General features: G+C 35.3%; 1 protein-coding gene and 1 pseudogene across 1 annotated transcript in view; both read right to left on the reverse strand.

Annotated features, from left to right (window-relative positions):
• Positions 1-19,574, reverse strand: part of PCDH7 (protocadherin 7) — a 403,732-nt gene that overhangs the window by 48,765 nt on the left and 335,393 nt on the right. The gene's annotated exons all lie outside the window — the stretch shown is intronic.
• Positions 15,047-16,825, reverse strand: LOC121101516 (annotated as a pseudogene).

Consider the following 19,574-nt stretch of genomic DNA (forward strand, 5'->3'; position numbering starts at 1 on the left):
TGTCTAATGTTTGAGGGAAACAACATGTCTGGTTATGTTTTACATTGAGAAAAGGTTTTCCTTGTCCATATGTCATTTTACGCTTGAAAGTGTGAGATTTGATTACTCCTACACCATCACCTAAACTTTTGCAGCCATGAAATGATCTGTTTTTAAATTCTAGATATAGATTTAACTCACCCTCCTGAGGCTGTAAACCCCACAGGTTGATTACATGCTACAAAAAGAAATTCTAAATCTGCTACCCTTTAATTTAATTGAGAGTGTCTACTGTTATCCTGCATTTTGGGGCAAGGTAAAAAGGAGGCTCTTCTCTAGGTCCTTTTTATACCTCTCAATTACTTCCTAATTTTTTTCCTCTAGAGGAAGTGACCCAACTTTCTATTTTCATGTAAGCTTGATCACACCCCCTTCTGTATTTGAAAGGTGACTCAAATCTTAGAAAAAGGTAAATGTAAAATAGATTTCCTTGAGTATTTAAACTAAATACATTCTAAATACCAGAAATAATTCCATCTGCCTGCCCTAAACTTCTCATGGCAGGAGACCAATTTTATATCATGCAAATAATTGAGAATATTTTAGGGCCTTGAGAGTATCTCTTTCATGCATGATTGGCCTTTGTTCATGCTATGTATTTATCGTTAGAGAAGTTATGTAATGTAATATTTTGGTACTTATTAGGGGCCTGAAATGTTAGCTAGGTTATTTCCATACAGCAGTTTTCTATTTATCCCAGGTCCGCAGCACCAAGTACAATGCAGCATCTGATAATGGGAGTGCCATGGCAAGACTGCTTCAAGCTTAATGAGGTAAGAATTTAAAATATCCTGCTTAAAGCTAAGAAAGCAACAATATATTGGTAAACGGTCAAGTATGAAACAATCATTCTATAATAATTGTTAGAAGAAACACCAACAGAGCAAGGTTACAAATTAACAGAAAATTTCCTAAACACTATAATAGCGTACGAGTTTAATTTTTTTTTTTCTGTTTTAAAGCATCTTATTCCCCTTGCAAAAAATCTGTCCACTGGTTCTCTCCCAAGCCTCAATCCACCAGTACTTGGCTTTTTGTGAAGACGAGGGTTTTTTTCACCTTTGGGAGAGTGAGGGTTTGTTGTGTGTTTTTTTTTTTAATATTTTAAATAAATACGTATACTGAAATCACTTTTACAAAATCAGAATGAGTGATTTCTTAGAATGCCCCATCACAAAACAAACCGAGACTAAAGACACCAACCGAAGTTATTTTGGAAGATAGAAGCAGCATAGAACAAGATAAGCCACCCCATTCCCTTTGGTTCCTATCCTTAATCATCCTGAGATTCAATAGTCAGGGGTAAAGGTGAAGGTGGCAGGGAGGGACTCACTAGACCAAAGAAATGTAATTTAAGCCAGGTACAAAATCCACCATGGGACTAATCCTTATAACTATAATTAATAGCCTAAGATAAAAGGAAAGAAAATGGCATCCAGGGATATTTAAAGCTAAGGTTTCAACCATAAAAATACCCTGCCTGCTAGATCTATAATTCAGTTCTTTATTATATCTTTGGCTTTCAAACAGGTCAAGGTCTTTCTTGTGTCCAAAAATACCTAACTACTGGATTTGATTTTTCGCTTCAAAGCTGCAACTTTGCTAAGGAGATTACTAGTTTGACTATCAATATTTAAGCCCAAGGTTCTTGTTTTTTCAAATCGTAGAAGAATTGTATGGCAAATTGACATTTGATGCTAACTCTGAGTAACTTGTCCCTAAGTCATAATGTTCTTGGTAAAACTGATCACAAAACTTAACTCGAATTTCTGGAGGACGTGAAGTAAAAGGTGCATTGGCTGCAGACACGGTTTGGGGGCATCAGCCTTCAGCTGAACCATACATTTTTTGTTGTTGTTTATGTGTTCCCTATCAGTGGTATTTGGATGGAGGGCAGGAATTCCACTAATGCTCTCTGCAGTTCCATTTGCCTCTAACAGACTCTGTGAAACTGCTCCCGGTCCCACTGCTGGTTGTGGCTTGCTGATTTGCTTCTGTTTATCAGAAATGCTTTCTGTTATCTCAGTGTGACCTGTTTGTGATTCTGCAGTATAAACTAAAACGTTTCTTACCAAGGAAAATGCACATTTCTCCTCATAATCCATGGGGAAGATTTTTCAGGCTTTAAGACCTGCTTTGTCGGTTTTGTAGCCTTTCATTGATTTGTTTTAACATGTACTTACATAATAGCTAACAAAATGATGGTCATGCAGCCATCTCTCTTTTTAATGCAAAATCTAAATGGACTGGTTCAGCTCTGCATCAGGATGCCTGGGATGTCTCTATGCTAGAGATCATTGCGGATATCTGCACAGATTCAAATATTTGGTTCTGCAGATCAAATTAGTTTTGATGACTTTATTTACTGAGAGATTTTCTACAGGGTGGAACTATGATCTCATTTTCTCTTTGGCAATGGTAATTTACAAATGGTTTTCACACTCATTATTTCACTCAATCCTTCTTAGAACGTTAAAGAGGCAGGTATTATGATCACTATTTGAGGATGTGGAAATTGTGCAGGCGGAAGTTACAGGATGTCCCCCAAAGTAGTGGCAAAGATAAGCCTCGAATTCACATCTTCTAAAAACATGCCCACCATAAATGGGGGAAAAAAAAAAAGAATGGAAGTGGGACAATCATTTAAAATTCTAGTTATTAGGTGAGGATAAACTCAAATGACACTCATAAAGGTGTATAAGCCCCTTCTGTATGACCTTGTGATCTTGGTTTACAGTAGGATTTTCCCGTTTCCCATTTCACAAACTTAGAGGGAAGCAGGGACTCTTTGGCTCCTATTGTTGCCTTTCAAAGTCTTAGAAGTATAACTCATCTAAGATCACACAACTATTAACTTGGTCATAGGAGGAACCAAAGAGGAATCACAGTGGAGGGGATGAATCTGCAGTGATGCTTTTAAGCAAAGCTTATGTTTGAATTGAAGGTTAAATGATTTCTCTTCCAACTAGTATAGAGAGCGAAATTTCACTATACCTTGCAATTTCATCTCTATAACTTCCAAACGACTCTATAGAAGACAAAAATGTTTGCCACGTTGCTCAGGAAAATCCCAGCTCTGTATAATATTCTACCACCTCAAAAGATGAGCTCAGTGATGGATGTTCTTAAGGAACACAAAGAACTGGAAAGAAGCCTGAAATCACTTTCTCCATGCCAAATTTCACTGAGCATCTTTTTTTTCTTTTTCTCTTTCTCTCTTTCTTTCTTTTTATTATTATTATTATTATTATTATTATTTATTTATTTATTTTTAGCAAGGGTGGTACAAACAATAAAACATACTTTTGACTCTTACTGAGAGTAAGAGGGAAATGAGCAGTGCCATTATGGACACTCTCATAAATGTAATTAAATAAATGTAATGAAAATGGATTCTCCTTATATTTTTTTAGTTGTCATAAAGCTCTTACTCTAGGAGGTTCAAAAGAATTCTTTGTTGTTTATAGCAAAAGACCATTGCATCCTGTTTGAAAATCAGGTAATATCTGTGGGAGGTAAGGATACAGCATCCGAGTGCCTGTCACTGGACGACAGATTCCCCGCTGTACATTACTCCTTGGCAGAATGATGCAGAAGAAAACACTTAAGAGAGAAGTGGGACAGCCTACTTCACAGCTTTGAAATGTAGATGTGCTTGCACACACGCACACACGCACACACACACACACACGCATACTCACATACACATTTGCACAAAAGAAGAACAAAATGCTTCCCCCTCCCCTGCCACCATAAAGACAGAATTAGGTAGTGAAACAGAATGAGTCTGTGATGGAAAGTGGAAGTTGCCTCCACACATTTCCATTTCCAGTAGGTCACAGAAATAGAAAAAAATTAGCTTGAATGGGAATCTGTTTGGAACATGATCTGTGTGGATGGCTGGACTCTTGGAGAGGTATGAGAGGGTCAGTAGAATTGGAATGAAGGAGCCCGGTTCCTTTCTTGATCTCTAGTTCACTCAACTCATTTATAAAATGAACTGTGCATAATCAGAGGCTCTTAAAATGTGTCTATGGGTTGCCTGACTCAACGGAAATTCCTGGAAATGTATGCAGAACTGTACAAAACTGTGATTGTAGACAAACATGTACTTTTCCAGTGAGAAGGTCTTTAACCATCATAATATTCACAAAGTGTCTCATAACTCAAATCAGTTAAGAACCATTGCACTAGATGATCCGTAAGGGCCCTTTCAACAGTAATGTTCTCTGATTTTAATACAACAAATAGTTTCAAAGAAGTGTAACCAGATCTTTCCGGAAAACAGAAATGTTAGCACTGCTGATAGATTAGAACCTGATCTAAAACATACCTTGTTTGTAGCTTTCTCTAATTCGTTTTTTCTTTATTCAATGTCTATCCTTATGAAATTTGTTTAATTTCATTTATTATTTCATCCTTCTGGCTAACAAAGATAAAGATCTGACATTTGCCTTTTTATATTTATTTGGAAAAGGATAATCTCATTTCTCAGAGATGTAGAAATATGTATATTTTAGAGTCGGTATCTATGGAAAATATTTGTACATTACTTTTTTCTATTCATAAAGAAACCTTATTGCACATCAACATTGTACCAAGCACTTCTAAGAACATGGAATTAGGCAGTTTCTCATAATGTGAAGTATGCAGAAAATTTGAACACGTGCATGGGGAAAGAATAGTAACTCCATCAGGCGAGAGAGTACTGAAACGACCACCGGAATGGAAATCATAGTACTTCATATTGAGCCTGATTATAATTTCACAATTCAACCATTATAAATACTTCTAATTTTTCATTTCCTTTAATCATGCAAGCATTTAGCTACACTCTTTAATTATATACATCCAGAATCTCACTCTCTGTGTTGCTAAATTGTGAAATTCTTCTGGAGTTAAGTGGAAACTTTATTCACGAATGTGTAAGTGGAATTGTATATATATATTTATGTAAGTATATTTATATAAATATATTTTTATATTTTATAAGAATATGAATACAAATTTATATTTTATATGAATATATTATATATTTTATAAATATAAATATATATTTTATATAAATATAAATATATGTAATTACATATTATATTTTGGTTGAGTAAACCTTCCTCACAGTAACTGTGAGAATAAATGGGAGTTTAACTAGGATATAAAGTTATCTTTTCCATCAAACTCATTTTCACTTTTTCATTTCAGTAATATTTAATACTAGAAGTCATTTGACATACAGACCATCAACCAATTACTGATTAATAAAAGTTTGAAAAATCACTGTGTATCCACATATTAAAAGGGATAACAAAAAAAACCCTTTTCTACAATAATCTATTTTAAGATTCTTAATCTCATCAAGTTGATTTTGATACTTTTTTATTTAAAAAACATTTTCTGTAATTTTTTTTCTGTATTTTCTACATAATCCATAACCCATAATATAGTTGAAATCCGTAAGCATATATATGAAGGCCATTTATAGATCTGAAATTTTTTTTCAGGTAAGCAATAAGTAAAATATGCTAAATATGCACGCTTTAAATGTACTTTACATTATGCATTTGATATTTTCCATTGGTATTCGTAATATGTTTGAATGCATCCACCAGTGAGTATAGGCATTTCATTATTTCCTGTGCGTGGGTCATAACCCATCAGCAAGGTCAGGAAGTTGCCTTCAGACTTTGGTGACAGGATGTAATAATGGCATGTCCAGAAATTTTTTTCTAGAAAATAAAGAGTTTAAAAAATGAACTAAGCTAGAAATGAAAGTTGAAAATTACTAATCATAATCCCACTGAAAATATTCATTATATTAATAGATAAACTCTAATAATGCTACCTGTCAAGTGTATTTTAAAAGATTTTGTAACTGAACAAGCTTTCGATTCCTAAACATTTTGCTATATCAGGAGCTTGGCGGGGGCACAGAAATGGATCTAGATAACACTTTTCGTAGATATTCCGAAAAGGAGACATGGAGCTAAATTTTTATTTAAGCATTAATCAACGGATTCGGAACAGAAAATAGATGTAAAAATAGAACGCTTCTCATCGGTTTGTTAACCTCAAGGACTAAAAAATAATCTCTTATACAAATATAGATGTTCTAGAATTAAAAAAAAAAGATCTTTCTTGGCACCCTTAGAGTATCTACCCACTGTAGTGGAACTGCGAATACTCTTCCTGTTTGAACCACTTTGTATTTGTTAACATTAATACTGAAAAACAGCTTTCAGGAATCCCTCCTCGCCCTCGCCATGAAGTCGTTCAGAGCAGCGCGTACATTCGATGCTTGCACACATCAAGGACCCTTCCCTCGTTAGGCACGTTTGGCAGAAGTGAAACGACCTGAAGAAACTGTGAACTGGCAGGTTCCTCCTCGGGGCCAGTTCTCAGCCTGCACTTGGCGTTTAGCCACTAACATCAGAGGAGAGAAAGGGTGATGACTCGTGGTTTGCATATGTACATGACATCTGAGTCAGGTGTTTCTTAATCACATCTTTAGGGGTAATTATTAGGTCAAATTACATTTGACAAGCAGCTCTAAAATCTTACTAAGTTATCTCGGGCCTGCAAAAGAAAATTAGCTCACTTTACTCAACAAAAAATGTACGAAAGCTAAAATGCTGAGCTCATTAACATAGCTGCTTTTAGGATCTTTCCTTATTGTAAGACCCTGATAGTTAGCTGATGGTTCTCTGAATATAATGTTACTTCTCCATTAGCTAAAATTACTATTCAAAGAACATCATTAAGTAGAATTATGGGGAAAAATGAAAATCGTTATAGGGAGCTTCTGTAAATTGCTTTAAAGAGATTCTCAAGTAAGAAAACATACCCAAATATGTCACTATTCTAAATTTAACCTTAATATTTCCACACTGGGAGTCGAAAAATGTGAAAACACAGTTATGATTTAAGCTGTTTTTTGATATTTCATACACAGCATTCAATACAGCACCTATCAGTACAGAGATTAATTTGTAATCTTACTCAACTTCACACGCAAGTAATGCCAGAAAAAGGAAAAAATAAGAAAAATTTTTCTTGGCATTTCATATTTTGGTAAAGTAGCCAAAAAATCCTTAAATTGTTAAAATAGCAGGGTGGCCTTTAAAAGACATATATGTTTTTTGTGTATTTATTACAAATTCTTTTTTTCTGTTCCTAAAATACATTATATTATGTTCCATATAAAATAGGCCATTTTTACAGTTTAAACTATAAAAATAATCTCTGCGGACACAGTCCAATTATAATTGCTAGCATCATTTCGCCAACTTTTGCCAACGACACGATGCCACTTTAGTGTGGTCATTTTCAGTGTGAGAGGTGATGAATGACCAGGAACTCGTTTATCTAAAGCAAATAAGTGGTACTCTCAGCTGTCTTCTGGCTGAGTCAGAATTACAAGATAACATGTCTGAAATAGTTCAAAAATGCAGTGCAAATGCACCATATTAGGAAGTAAAGATAGAATACTTCAAGTGTAAGATATTTGGGGGTGTTACACGTGATAGTGTATCATGTAACTAAAATAGGTATTGGAACATAAAGCCACATTTTAATATTATCATTGAAAACATTTCGGGTGTTCGAAGCTTTCACTACATTCTACTTGGTAGCTGAAAAGAATTATCATTACTTATTTTCAAAAGTTGATGTTTGCGTAAGAAGTCGATCCCACTGAAAAGATGGCAGAAATGGGCGTGGAGATTCTAAGGGAGCAGAAAGACTTTTCTGTTACCCTCTTTGTCAAATATGTGTTTGAAAGGATTCAGCAATGATGTTTTAAGTCAAATTTCAATGTAAGATGTTCTGTTCATTGCTGATTTGGGGAATGATCCCTGATATTCTTGACTCGTGTACTTTTTTTTAATTGACAATAGTTGAAATTATAAAGAGCATAAGTAATGACTCTTGCCTTCAAGAAACTTAGAAAGAGACAGAAGTTAGAAACATAAAACAAGAAGCAAAATTTATGGCATGTGTAAAAGAAAGGCTCAGGGAAAATCAAGAGAAAGTCACCCAACTTTCAAGTGGTTGTTTTATAAATCTGAATTCACACTTTTGTGTTGCTTGTGATCTATTGATAGAGACATAGTAATTGGAATTCTTAAAGTCACAGGCATCTCTCAAAATGACAAAGAATGTGTGCTTTTCTGTTAGCTCTCTCTACGTGAATAATACCAGGGCACTGCCCCTAACGGATATTCTGCCCAAGCGTGACGACAAACCACCTCATTATAAATACTGGTCTGCTTTATAATACTGCTATAAATACTGGTCCCATTATAAATGATGGTCTGCTATGGACCTAAAAACATAAACATTACAAGGATACCATGGCTCTTTTCATGTACAATATAGCCGAGTGGTTAGGAGTATAGGGTCTGAGGAAAGAGGGATGGGTTCAAATCAATTTACTGAGTGTGAGTGACTTTGGCATTCTGCCTAAAACTCCTGCCTCACTTTCCTTACAGAAACAATTGGGATCCTAGCTGCATCCACTTCTTAGAACTGTTATGAGAATTAAATGAGTTAATACATATAAAGTGCTTAAAGGGGTGCTTTTATTAGATCATCATACCAGTCCCTCCATCAACTAATTATGAAGCACCTACAATATGTTCATAATAATTGTGTCTTGATAGCAATTTATGATACTTCAGGAAACTGAAGAGAAATACAGAAGTTTCCAGGGTAAAAAAAAAAAATGCATGTAATAGTTTGGAAAAAAGATAAGAAATTCTGAATTAATCAACATTTTAGTCTCTTTCACATTGGTTTTCAACTTCTCTCAATAGGTGTAGTTAAAGGAGTCAGAATTCTTTCATTAACATCCATATATCCACTATTACTTCTCCTGCTGTGTTTGTCATGGTTTCTGTCCTCCATTCTATGCAACTTCTCACTACCATAGGTCATTCCACATCAACAACTGTCTATCTCTAGATGCCAGGCCACGTCCCTAAAAGAGATGCAGGCTTATCCTAGCAAGAGAATTTTTATTTTTTTATTTTTAGAAAAAATATGGGTTTTTTTCCCCTAAGAATACCAGATCCAAATAGAAAGCATACAGTTGTGTCTGGATTTTATCTTAAGGACAATTATCATTCATCGATCCTTTTTTATATAAATCTTCCTATTGACAGTTACACAGTCATCATTCCATTTTCTTTATACAGCATAATGAGTGACAGGGAGCACAATGAATTCTGAAAGTGAATAAAGGTGCAGACACCACACGTGGCAAAAAGATTTTGATGTAGCCGTGGCTAGTCGTTGACATACTGATTTAGAAATTATTTGAACAGGGTGACTACCTGCCGTACATTTATTTACTACCAGCATCACAAACCCTGCCATATAATTAATCACACTCGGCACTAGCAGTAAGGAAGTCTGCTCCCCACAATGCAGTGAACAGTTATTTGCTTCTCTCACACTTGGCGTTTCTGCAACCCTATTGTGATTTTGTTTCCAGAAAGACTTCTGTCCCTGCTGTTTGGGGAAATGTATCTATAATGTCTTGATCCAAGAATTTCATATTCAACAGATGGTATTCTTGGCTATATATTCATTTTGCTTTCTCTGAGCAGAGCTGAGTGCTTAATATTGCTTGTTTTCTGCCAATCATCTCTTAGCCTACAAATGAATTTTGATCAAATCTGTATTATTCCTTGTGCTTTTGCTCTGACCCTTCTGGAATTCTGATCTCTAGCATGAACTGGGAAGGTAGCAACATGTTGTTGTTTAGTCCTGTCTTAAAAGATATACCCAAGACTATAGGTTTATAAGCACAGATAAAGAAAAATATATGTATACTCACAGAGACAGAAACATATACACATGAATAGTCCTACAAGGATTTTTTTCCTGAAAGTTAAATGTTCTCTACACTATTTTTCCGTATGCACACAGTACAATATACACATACACCCTTCTTCAAATCTTGAAAACCAAAACAAGATGCTTATTGTGCATGATAGTGTATTTAGGATCAAGCATCTTTTTTCAGCCTACAATTCTCTGTGTGTATGGACAATATGTCTGTATATAGAATGGGATGAAGTAATGCAAAGACATACACAGATACCCACTGTAGGAGAAAACACACTTCTTAAAAATACCTGTGGGAGCGCATCATCTGAAAAGTCTTTTGAAATGCTCCAGGTCAAGAATTAGTTTTTTTGCAGCAATGTTAATTTACTTACTCAAAACCAATAAAAGCAACTCTCCTCTGCATTCTTCCTACTTAAGCCTGGATGTTAAAAGATGAATGGAAGGAGAAGGTGATGGGCACAGTCTAGGCTTCACAGAAAACAGGAACTCAAACTTCATTCGTTTTTTCTGCCTCCTCTAACAAGCTTCCACAAGGTTACAACAGAAAGATTCTATTTTTCCAAACAAAGCAAAACCAAGGGTGAACTGGATTAACTGATTTGAAAGCTTCAGTTTCCTGATGCTTTCCTAGCTGGCAAAATCCACTATTTTTCTTTTCAACTTAATTTTTTTTTTTTAAACTTTCTGGCACTCTTTAAAGAGTATCTTCCTGTTAGGCATTAAATCTGCCATCAACAGATTTGACATGGCCATTTGTAGACAAAAGCCTGTGCTTTCTTAGTGAGGAAGAAAAGATAAAAAATAGAATCAGACAGGTAAGCTTGTCACAATACATTTTTGACTTGATAATCAGTTTTAGCAGTTGCCAAGTGAAGATACTAGGTTAATACTTGTAGCCATCAATTGCATAATTAGAAAAGTTGATGAAAATGCCCTAACTTGTTTATAGGAAACCCAATGATCGTATTTAACCACAATGCTAACTTCTCTATTAACAAAGCACAATGACAATACATTTAACTAATTTCACATCTCAGGCTACTGATGCAAGGAAATTAAGTTCCTGTCCCTGTATATGGATCTATCATATTATTTCTCAACTTTAAAATATTTCCCTGCAATCTGATTATGTATTCATTATTGGAAACCAAATGCAGGCTTCTTCTCTAGTTGGTATTTTATGTGTCCATGATATAGGCAGCCCAACTTCAGTCTTGATATACTCATATCAGAAAGTGTAGTGGTCTTTCTTAATCTGAATCAAAACTATACATCAAATCCTTAGATAGAATTCCTAGATAATTTTATTCTTTGAGTATAATAAATATAATGAATAGGGGAAATGGCAAAACTATTGGCTCAGTATACAGTATATTAATAAATAATTATGGATTTTTCACACTTTTATTTCATTTCCATCTATAATTTAAAAAATATTTATGACGTTAGACATTTCCTATTTATTATTTAAGCACCTCACATAAGCCTGGGGAAGCCAATGTTACAAGTAAAAGATGCTGCCTAATTCCCTCTGTATTACTTAATAAATTAAAGGTAGTCACAGTCTGACACAGCTGACTTCTTTGATGAGGTCAAGGACTTAGAGCTTCTGCCCCGCCCTGCCCCACTGCTGAGAAATGAGCATATTGAAGACAGGTTGGAGGGCTCTTAGAGACACTGCAGCTCTCTCCTTAATCCTGCTGGAACATTTACAACGTCGCGGGATGTCTCCTTTGAATGTCAAGATTAAGAACGTAATCCTTTAAAATTTGGCTCAGACACACACAAAAGTGAAGTTAGGTTTTTCACTTTTTAAAAAGGATGGCAAAAAGATTGTCAATAGGTAAGTTTCAAGGAAAAAGGTGATTTCCAAAACAAAACAATTCAGGTGGTGTGTAATAAGGATAAAAATGACATAATTTGAAATATCTTTCTGAAAATTGATTATAAACAAGTTATAGATCATATCTATATTGTGCAAAAGATATCACAAGATAAAGAATAGTTTCTAAATATCAATAATATATTCTGATTATAATGTTATATTGAAAACAAATTAAAATTAAATTCTGATAATGTCAAGATTTGTTATAAGATTTGTGTATTTGCTGTTTTAAAGGCTCTCTCTCATCAGTATCTACCAACCATCCAGACACACTTTCGGTTCTAAGTTTAATTCCATCTAAAAATTAGTAAATATCTGAATTATGTTAAGTATGGATGGACAAATCCTTCTTTTACCATATTTCATGTATGTAATTCAGACTAAAACCTATCTTTTATAGTTGGGGAAAAACAAATGTACAGTGTTTTATATGTACATTTAGTATATGGTTCTCCCCTTAGCTAGTTTTAATGTTGTTACAACTCTTTGAGTTTTGACAATGTTGATTTGTTAGCACAGGAAGTTTGCAACAAGCTTGGACCGTGTTTAGTCTAGAAATAATGTGGATTATTTAAGACTTGCATCTCAAGTGCAAGATTTTCAAAGGCAGTTCAGTTAGTTTTATCTACCACTCTGTGTCTATTCTCCCAGCTTCCATAAATTCATTTTTAATTAGAAATAAGAGGAAAATAAATAAGTTCTTAAGTTTTTTTTTTAAAGAGGTTTCTTACCAAAGCTATCTGATTGTTCTTTCTTTCTAAATTAGTTTTTTTTTTTAAGATTTTATTTATTTATTTGACAGAGATAGAGACAGCCAGCGAGAGAGGGAACACAAGCAGGGGGAGTGGAGAGGAAGAAGCAGGCTCATAGCAGAGGAGCCTGATGTGGGGCTCGATCCCATAACACCAGGATCATGCCCTGAGCCGAAGGCAGACGCTTAACCACTGTGCCACCCAGGCGCCCCGATTGTTCTTTCTTTCTTTCTTTCTTTTTTTTTAAATAAAAAGTTGGGTAATGGAAAACTGAACTTTGGTAACATTCTTGAGATAAGCTCACATAATCTCAGCTATCTTGGCCAAAACTCATATAAGGAAACTCAAAATAATAATGTTACAATATTGAAAGAGACAGAAATATGAGTCATTATAGAGGTATATCACTGGGACTTTTGGTGAGGTGCTAAGCAAAAGAATCTTAAGGGCCATATTAAGAAACTGTTGTAAAATGCTTCCAAATCTATTACATTTCCACTTATAAAATAGTATATAAACATATCAAAATGTTTATATGCATATAGGGTTTTTCATATGCTTAAATGATCAAATGATTCAAATGATCAAATGATCAAATAATATGAGTTTTAATAGTACATTTTCAATGCACTAATGACTTTTCACATTGATTTTTTTTTAAGTACAGTCAAAACATAATGGGTGTTTATAGATTCTGATTAAAGTCCAGCCATTTTTAAGTAATCCTGAAATTCCAGTATTTTCATCATATTAATTGCATATATCAGTATTTTTAAAAATCAAATTAATTAATCAAGGGTGGGCCAAAGATGAAATATTCTAGTTAAATGCAACTTTTTAAGCAAGTTAAAAAATATCTACAGACTTGTGGGAAAAAAGTAAAATCAGGCGTCACTTTACAACTTGGACATTTAACAGTATTACTTAAAGTAGACGAGGCTTTATCCAGTTACATGTAAATGTTTCCAACGAATCATAGGATTTTTGGAAGGCACTATGAAGGATTTAGTTGCTAAATTAGGCCTCTGTTAAAGGAGGCTGCCTTTATGCCATGACAGTACAGACAAGGGTGGGAACGGGCAATCAGGAGGCTGATTACATGAGTGCAAGGAAGGACATGGCACTTCTTACACAGTGCTTACTCTTACACTGATATTTTCTTTGTACTCTATTCTTTTTCTCATCATTTTGTATTGCTTTAATAATTGTTCCTTTTTTTGCCAATGTGTACCATATTCTCTCCTATTTCTAGGTTCACTCATTTTAGCTATAGTAGAATATTACATTGTATGAATCCACCAAAGGTACTAACTTAGAGTTCCTTATTTTATTTTATCTTATTTTTTTAATTAAAAATAATTTTTTAAAGAGAGAGAGGGAGACCACAATTGGGTAGGGGCAGAGGGAGAAGGAGAGAGAGAATCCCAAGCAGGCTCCCCAGTGAGCAAGAGCCCACTGGGAGACTCCATCTCAGGGCCCTGAGATCAGAACCAGAGCTGAAATCCAGAGTCCCATGCTTTATCGACCGAGCCACCCAGGTGCCCCCATCGTACTGATCTAGATTTCTGATAATGGACATTCAGGTTGTTTCCAAAGCTGCAGTTCAGCTTCCTGGCCATGTCTCAATGCGTTAATGCCTAGGAGATTTTCCAAGGTCTATCTAGGATAGGAATTAGTGTCTGGTAGGCTCTGGCTATCTTGAATTTTACTAGCTATTGTCAAGTTTTTCTCTAATGTGATTCTATAAACTTGTACTCCAAACTGTTTCTTGTCAAACGAATAGCATTTCTCCACACCCTCACCATGCTCTTGGTACTACCTAGGTAATTGCCTTCTTTGGAATTTGATGGCTGTGAAATCTTTAAATATAGTTTCAATCAACCTTGATCACTAGTGAGACAGAGTATCTTTTCATGTTGATTGGCCATTTAGATATCTTCTCACATCAACTGCGATTTTGTCTAGTTTTAAAAAATTGGTTGGTACATCCCAGTTTTGCACATATCTTTTCATCCTCTGTGGCATTCTTTTTTTTTTTCCACTCAGTTTATGGAGAAATTTGGTTGTATTGAAATTTTTAATATTAATGAAGTCTAATTTATCACACACTTTCTTTGCAGTTAGTGCTTTTAGTGTCTGTTTGAAAATTAAATTCTCCCCCTTCTGAAGTCATAATGTTTTCCTGTGTGATCTCTAAGTTTTACATGTCCATCCTTAAATGGCCGGTCTTTAATCTAATCAGAATCTATCTTGTGCAGTCTGTGAAGTAGAGTTCTATCCAACACTACCACCCCCAATCTTCCCAAGATCATTTATTATTAGAGTCAGTAGACCATTATTTTCCACTGATATCTAATATAGACATACGTCAAAGATCTTGAAGGTTCAATTCCAGACCACTGCAATAAAGCAAATCAAATGAATTTTTGGTTTCTCAGTGCCTACAAAAGTTATATTTACACTTTAAGACAATCTATTAAGTGTGCAATAGCATTATGTTTAAAAAATATGCATACCTTAGTCAAAAATACTTTATTGCTAAGAAATGCTGACCATCATCTGAGCTTTCATTGAGTCATAATCTTTTTGTTGGTGGAGGGTCTTGCCTTGATGTTGACAGCTGCTGACTGTTCAGGGTGGTGGCTGCTGAAGGTTCGGGTGACTGTGGCCATTTCATAGAGTAACACAACTATGAAATCTGTCCCATCAGCTGACTCTTCCTTTCATGAAAAATTTCTCTGTAGCATACTGTTTGGTGCTGTTTGATAGCATTTTACCCACAGTGGAACTTTTTTCAAAATTGGAGTCAGTCCTCTCAAACTTTGCCCCTGCTTTATCAACTAAGTTTATATAATGTTTGAAATCTTTTTTTTTTTTTTTTGGTCATTTCCACAGTCTTCACAACATCTCCATCAGGTGTAGATTCATTTCAAGAAACCACTTTCTTTGCTCATCCATAAGAAGCAGCTCCTCATCCTTTCAAGTTTGATCATGAGATTGTAGCCATTCAGTCCCATCTTCAGGCTCCACTTCTCATTCTACTTCTCTTGCTGTTTTTACCACATCTGCAGTCACTTTGTCCACTGAAGCCTTGAACCCCTCAACATCATCCATGAGGCTTGGAGTTACCTTCTTCCAAACTCCCGTTAATGTTCTATTTTGGTCTCTTTCCATGAATCATGAATGTTCTTAATGGCATGTAAAATGGTGAATTCCTTCCAGAAGGTTTCAATTTACTTTGCTCGGATCCATCAGATGAATCCCTATCTATAGCAGCTCTAGGTATGAAATGTATTTCTTAAATAATAAGACTTGAAAGTTAAAATGATTCCTTGATCCATGGGTTTCAGAATGGATACTGTGTTAGCATAAGAACATGAAAACAATAATCCCATTGTACATCTCCATCAGAGCTCTTAGATAACCAGATGTATTGTGAATGAGCAGTCGTATTTTGGCAGGAATCTATTTTTTTCTGAGGAGTAGGTTTCAACAGTGGACTTAAAATATTCAGTAAATTATGTTGTAACAATGTGTTGTCATCTAGGCTTTGCTGTTCATTTATAGAGCTCAGGCAGAGTAGATTTAGCATCGTTCTTACGGGCTTAGGATTTTCATAGATGACCACTGGCTTCAACTTAGAGTCACAAGCTGCATTAGCCCCTAAGAAGAAGGTCAGCCTGTCCTTTGGGGTTTTGAAGCCAGGCATTGACCTCTCTCTAACTATGAAAGTCCTAGATGGCATCTTCTTCCAATGTATGGCTGGTTTGTCTACACTGAAAGTCTGATATCTATTATAGCCACCTTCATGAATTTTCTTCGCTCGGTTTTCTGCAGCTCCTGCACCAGTGCTTGCTACTTCATCTTGCACTTTTATATTGTGGTGATGGCTTTTCTTTCCTTAAACCTTGTGAACCAACCTCTGCTAGCTTCCAACTTTTCTTCTGCAGCTTCCTCCCCTCTCTCTGCCTTCACAGAATTGAAGAGAGTTAAGGCTTTGCTTTGGAACAAGTTTTGGTTTAAGAGAATGTTGTGACTGGTTTGATCTTCTATCCAGACCTCTAAAACTTTCTCTATATCAGCAATAAGTCTGTTTTGCTTTGGTATCATGTGTGTGTTCGCTAGAGTAGCACTTTTAATTTCCTTCAAGGACTTTTCCTTTGCATTCACAATTTGGCGAATTTTTGACACAGAAGGTCTAGCTTTTAGCCTATCTTGGGTTTTGACAGGCCTTTCTCTCTAAGCTTAAGCATTTCTAGCTTTTGATTTAAAATGAGTGACATGTGATCCTGCTTTCACTTGAATACTCATAGGCCTTGTAAGATTATTATTTTTTTGAGATTTTTTTATTTATTCATTTGAGAGAGACAGAAAGAGTGAGTGAGAGTGCAAGCAGGGGGAGGGGCAGAGGGAGAGGGAGAAGCAGGCTCCCCACTGAGCAGGGTGCCCAACGATGCAGGGCTCGATCCCAGGATGCCAGGATCAGAGTAGTCATAGCCCCCTGAGTAGAAGTCAGATGCTTAACAGTCTGAGCCACCTAGACATCCCAAGGCACTGGAAGATTATTAATTGGCCTAATCTCAATATTGTTGTGTCTCAGGGAATAGGAGACCTAAGGAGAGGGAGAGAGACTATGGAATGGCCAGTTGGTGGAGGAGTCAGCTCCACCACACACAGCACACACACAACATTTACACACACACACACACACACACACGCAAAACACACACAACATTTATTGATTAAGTTTGTGGTCTTATATGTGTGTGGTTCCTCCTATCACTAAATTTGCTTTTAAAATTTATCTTGTCAACTCTTGGACCTTTTAATCCCAACTAAATTTGGGGATCAGATTGTTAGTTTATCTGAAAAGTACAACCAAGTTTTTTATTGCTTTAAATTAAAAAAAAAAATTCTTCATGAAGAATTAGTTTGAGCGTGACAAATGTTCAAAGCTGAATCTATTATAGGGTCTCTTGTTAGTTCCCCATACACTCTCTTGCGGGATCCTGTCCTTCTACAACTACCATGACCCAAGTGACACATCATTTCTCTTCCACTTCTACACCCAGCCTTAGCCTCGGGTTTTGCAGGGTGGTACAGACTCTCACTGTAACATTCCATCTTTTGAACCCTTGTTGGGCAGAAGTAGAAACAGGTACAAGCCAGCTCTCTCCTCTTCATGGCCCACATCTAATTCTTGGGAAAGGTTTATGTCTTTAACCTAAATTCAGTCTGATCCTAAATCAGCTACCTCATTTTAATTCTATCATCAAAGCAGTTTGTCACCTCTTCTCTCTAGTTCTGTAGATTTCTGTTTAGGACTCAGCCAGTGGACCATGTCCCTTCTACATATCAGGGTCATATATCAAATTCTCCAAATAGGATCATTAAAGGCTTTCTTTTGGGGCATCTCGGCATATAGGATGTGTTTTCCTTATCAATTCCACTTCAGAGGGTGGATAAGAAGCACATATGTTATCAGGTCTCACCAGAGCTAGCTTGTAAAAAGTCTGTACCATACCACAATTCCCTTTCAACCCTTTTTCATAAACATGTCATGGCAAGGGACATTCATAGACAGGCAATAAATCGTTTTGAATGTTCCCTTTGAAAATTTGCAATTGATTTGTCTCCTGCTCTCTTTAGTATCTGATATCTGTTGTCTCTACAACTCATTCTAAACTTACAATTTAACATTTTTTGCAAAAGTCTTGCATATATTTATCATTAGATTTATATATATATACATGTATATGTATATATATGTCACCAGATTAATATGTATAGATATAGATAAATGGACATCATTTCTAATCATTACACTTTTCTTTTCTTTTTGCACTAAAGACCTCTAATAAGATTTATTGAAGCAGTGATAATGAGCATTTTTGCCCACTTTCAAATTTTAAAACAATTCTTCCAATATCTCATCACCAAATATAACATTTCATAAGGATTAAGGAAATTCCTTTTTATTCCAAGGTTGCTAAAATTATATTTGACACAAATGAGAGTTGTTTCATCATGTCTTGATATGATCATTATTTTCTCCTTCTTTAATCTCTTAATGTGGTGAGTTACATTAATAGACAATCTGTGTAATAATGTTGCATACTAGATCACCCTTAATGTTTTGGATCATCATAAAGTAATAGCTCTAATATTAACTGTGTTGAAATGCTGATAAAGTGCAATTTTGGCTTTATCCTTTGGCATATGAATAGTTTGAGAAAATCAGAATAAAATGTATCTTACTCAGTGTTCATTTGTTTGCATAAAGTGTAGGATTCTTTATAAATATAAAGATATATAAACCAATTTAGGTGTGAAAACATCAGTGCCAGCAATATATTTTAGATAGTACCATTGCTTCAAATTAACGACTTATTTATGTTTTATGAAAGTGGAAAGAAATAAGTTTCTGTCCTTAAGATTTTCCTTTAGAATATTTCTGCATGAAAGAAGTGTATTTTCTAACGTGTTTCTTTTTTATACTAATAGGCCACAAAAGGCAATGAAGTAAAATATGAATTAAGGTAGTCCTTTTTGATAAAGAATGCTACTACAAAAGGTTAACGTGCTGTATCTTGGATGTAGGATTAATTGACATAATTTAATACATATTGAAAGAGTTGGTAACATGAACTTGCTGAGGAGTATGTCAGAGGTGGTCCTTCAGACATACTGCGTCATAACAGATGCATTCATTCCACTCCACCCTAAGAGCTTTCAAAACAGCACAGCTTTCAGATTTCAGTCTACACAGGGGCAAACAAAATAACTGCCTTACTAGAATAAAATATAGACACCAAATAGTTTTTGCATGCCATTTAAACTTCTGGAGATTTTATTTAAAAAAAATTTTTTTTTCTTATGGAGATTTTAGAGATACAAATATTCCTATGAGGTCAGAACACACATTGGAACACACACACTTGATTTCACACCTATGCAATTCTGCCAGGGCTTGCTGGAGTATGCTACAACCCTTTGATTTTAAACCTATTTGAACTTTGCTCCTGGGATATATGGAGGTAAATGGGAAA

Source organism: Ursus maritimus, unplaced genomic scaffold, assembly GCF_017311325.1.
Source record: "Ursus maritimus isolate PB19 unplaced genomic scaffold, ASM1731132v1 scaffold_8, whole genome shotgun sequence".
Classification (NCBI taxonomy): domain Eukaryota; kingdom Metazoa; phylum Chordata; class Mammalia; order Carnivora; family Ursidae; genus Ursus; species Ursus maritimus.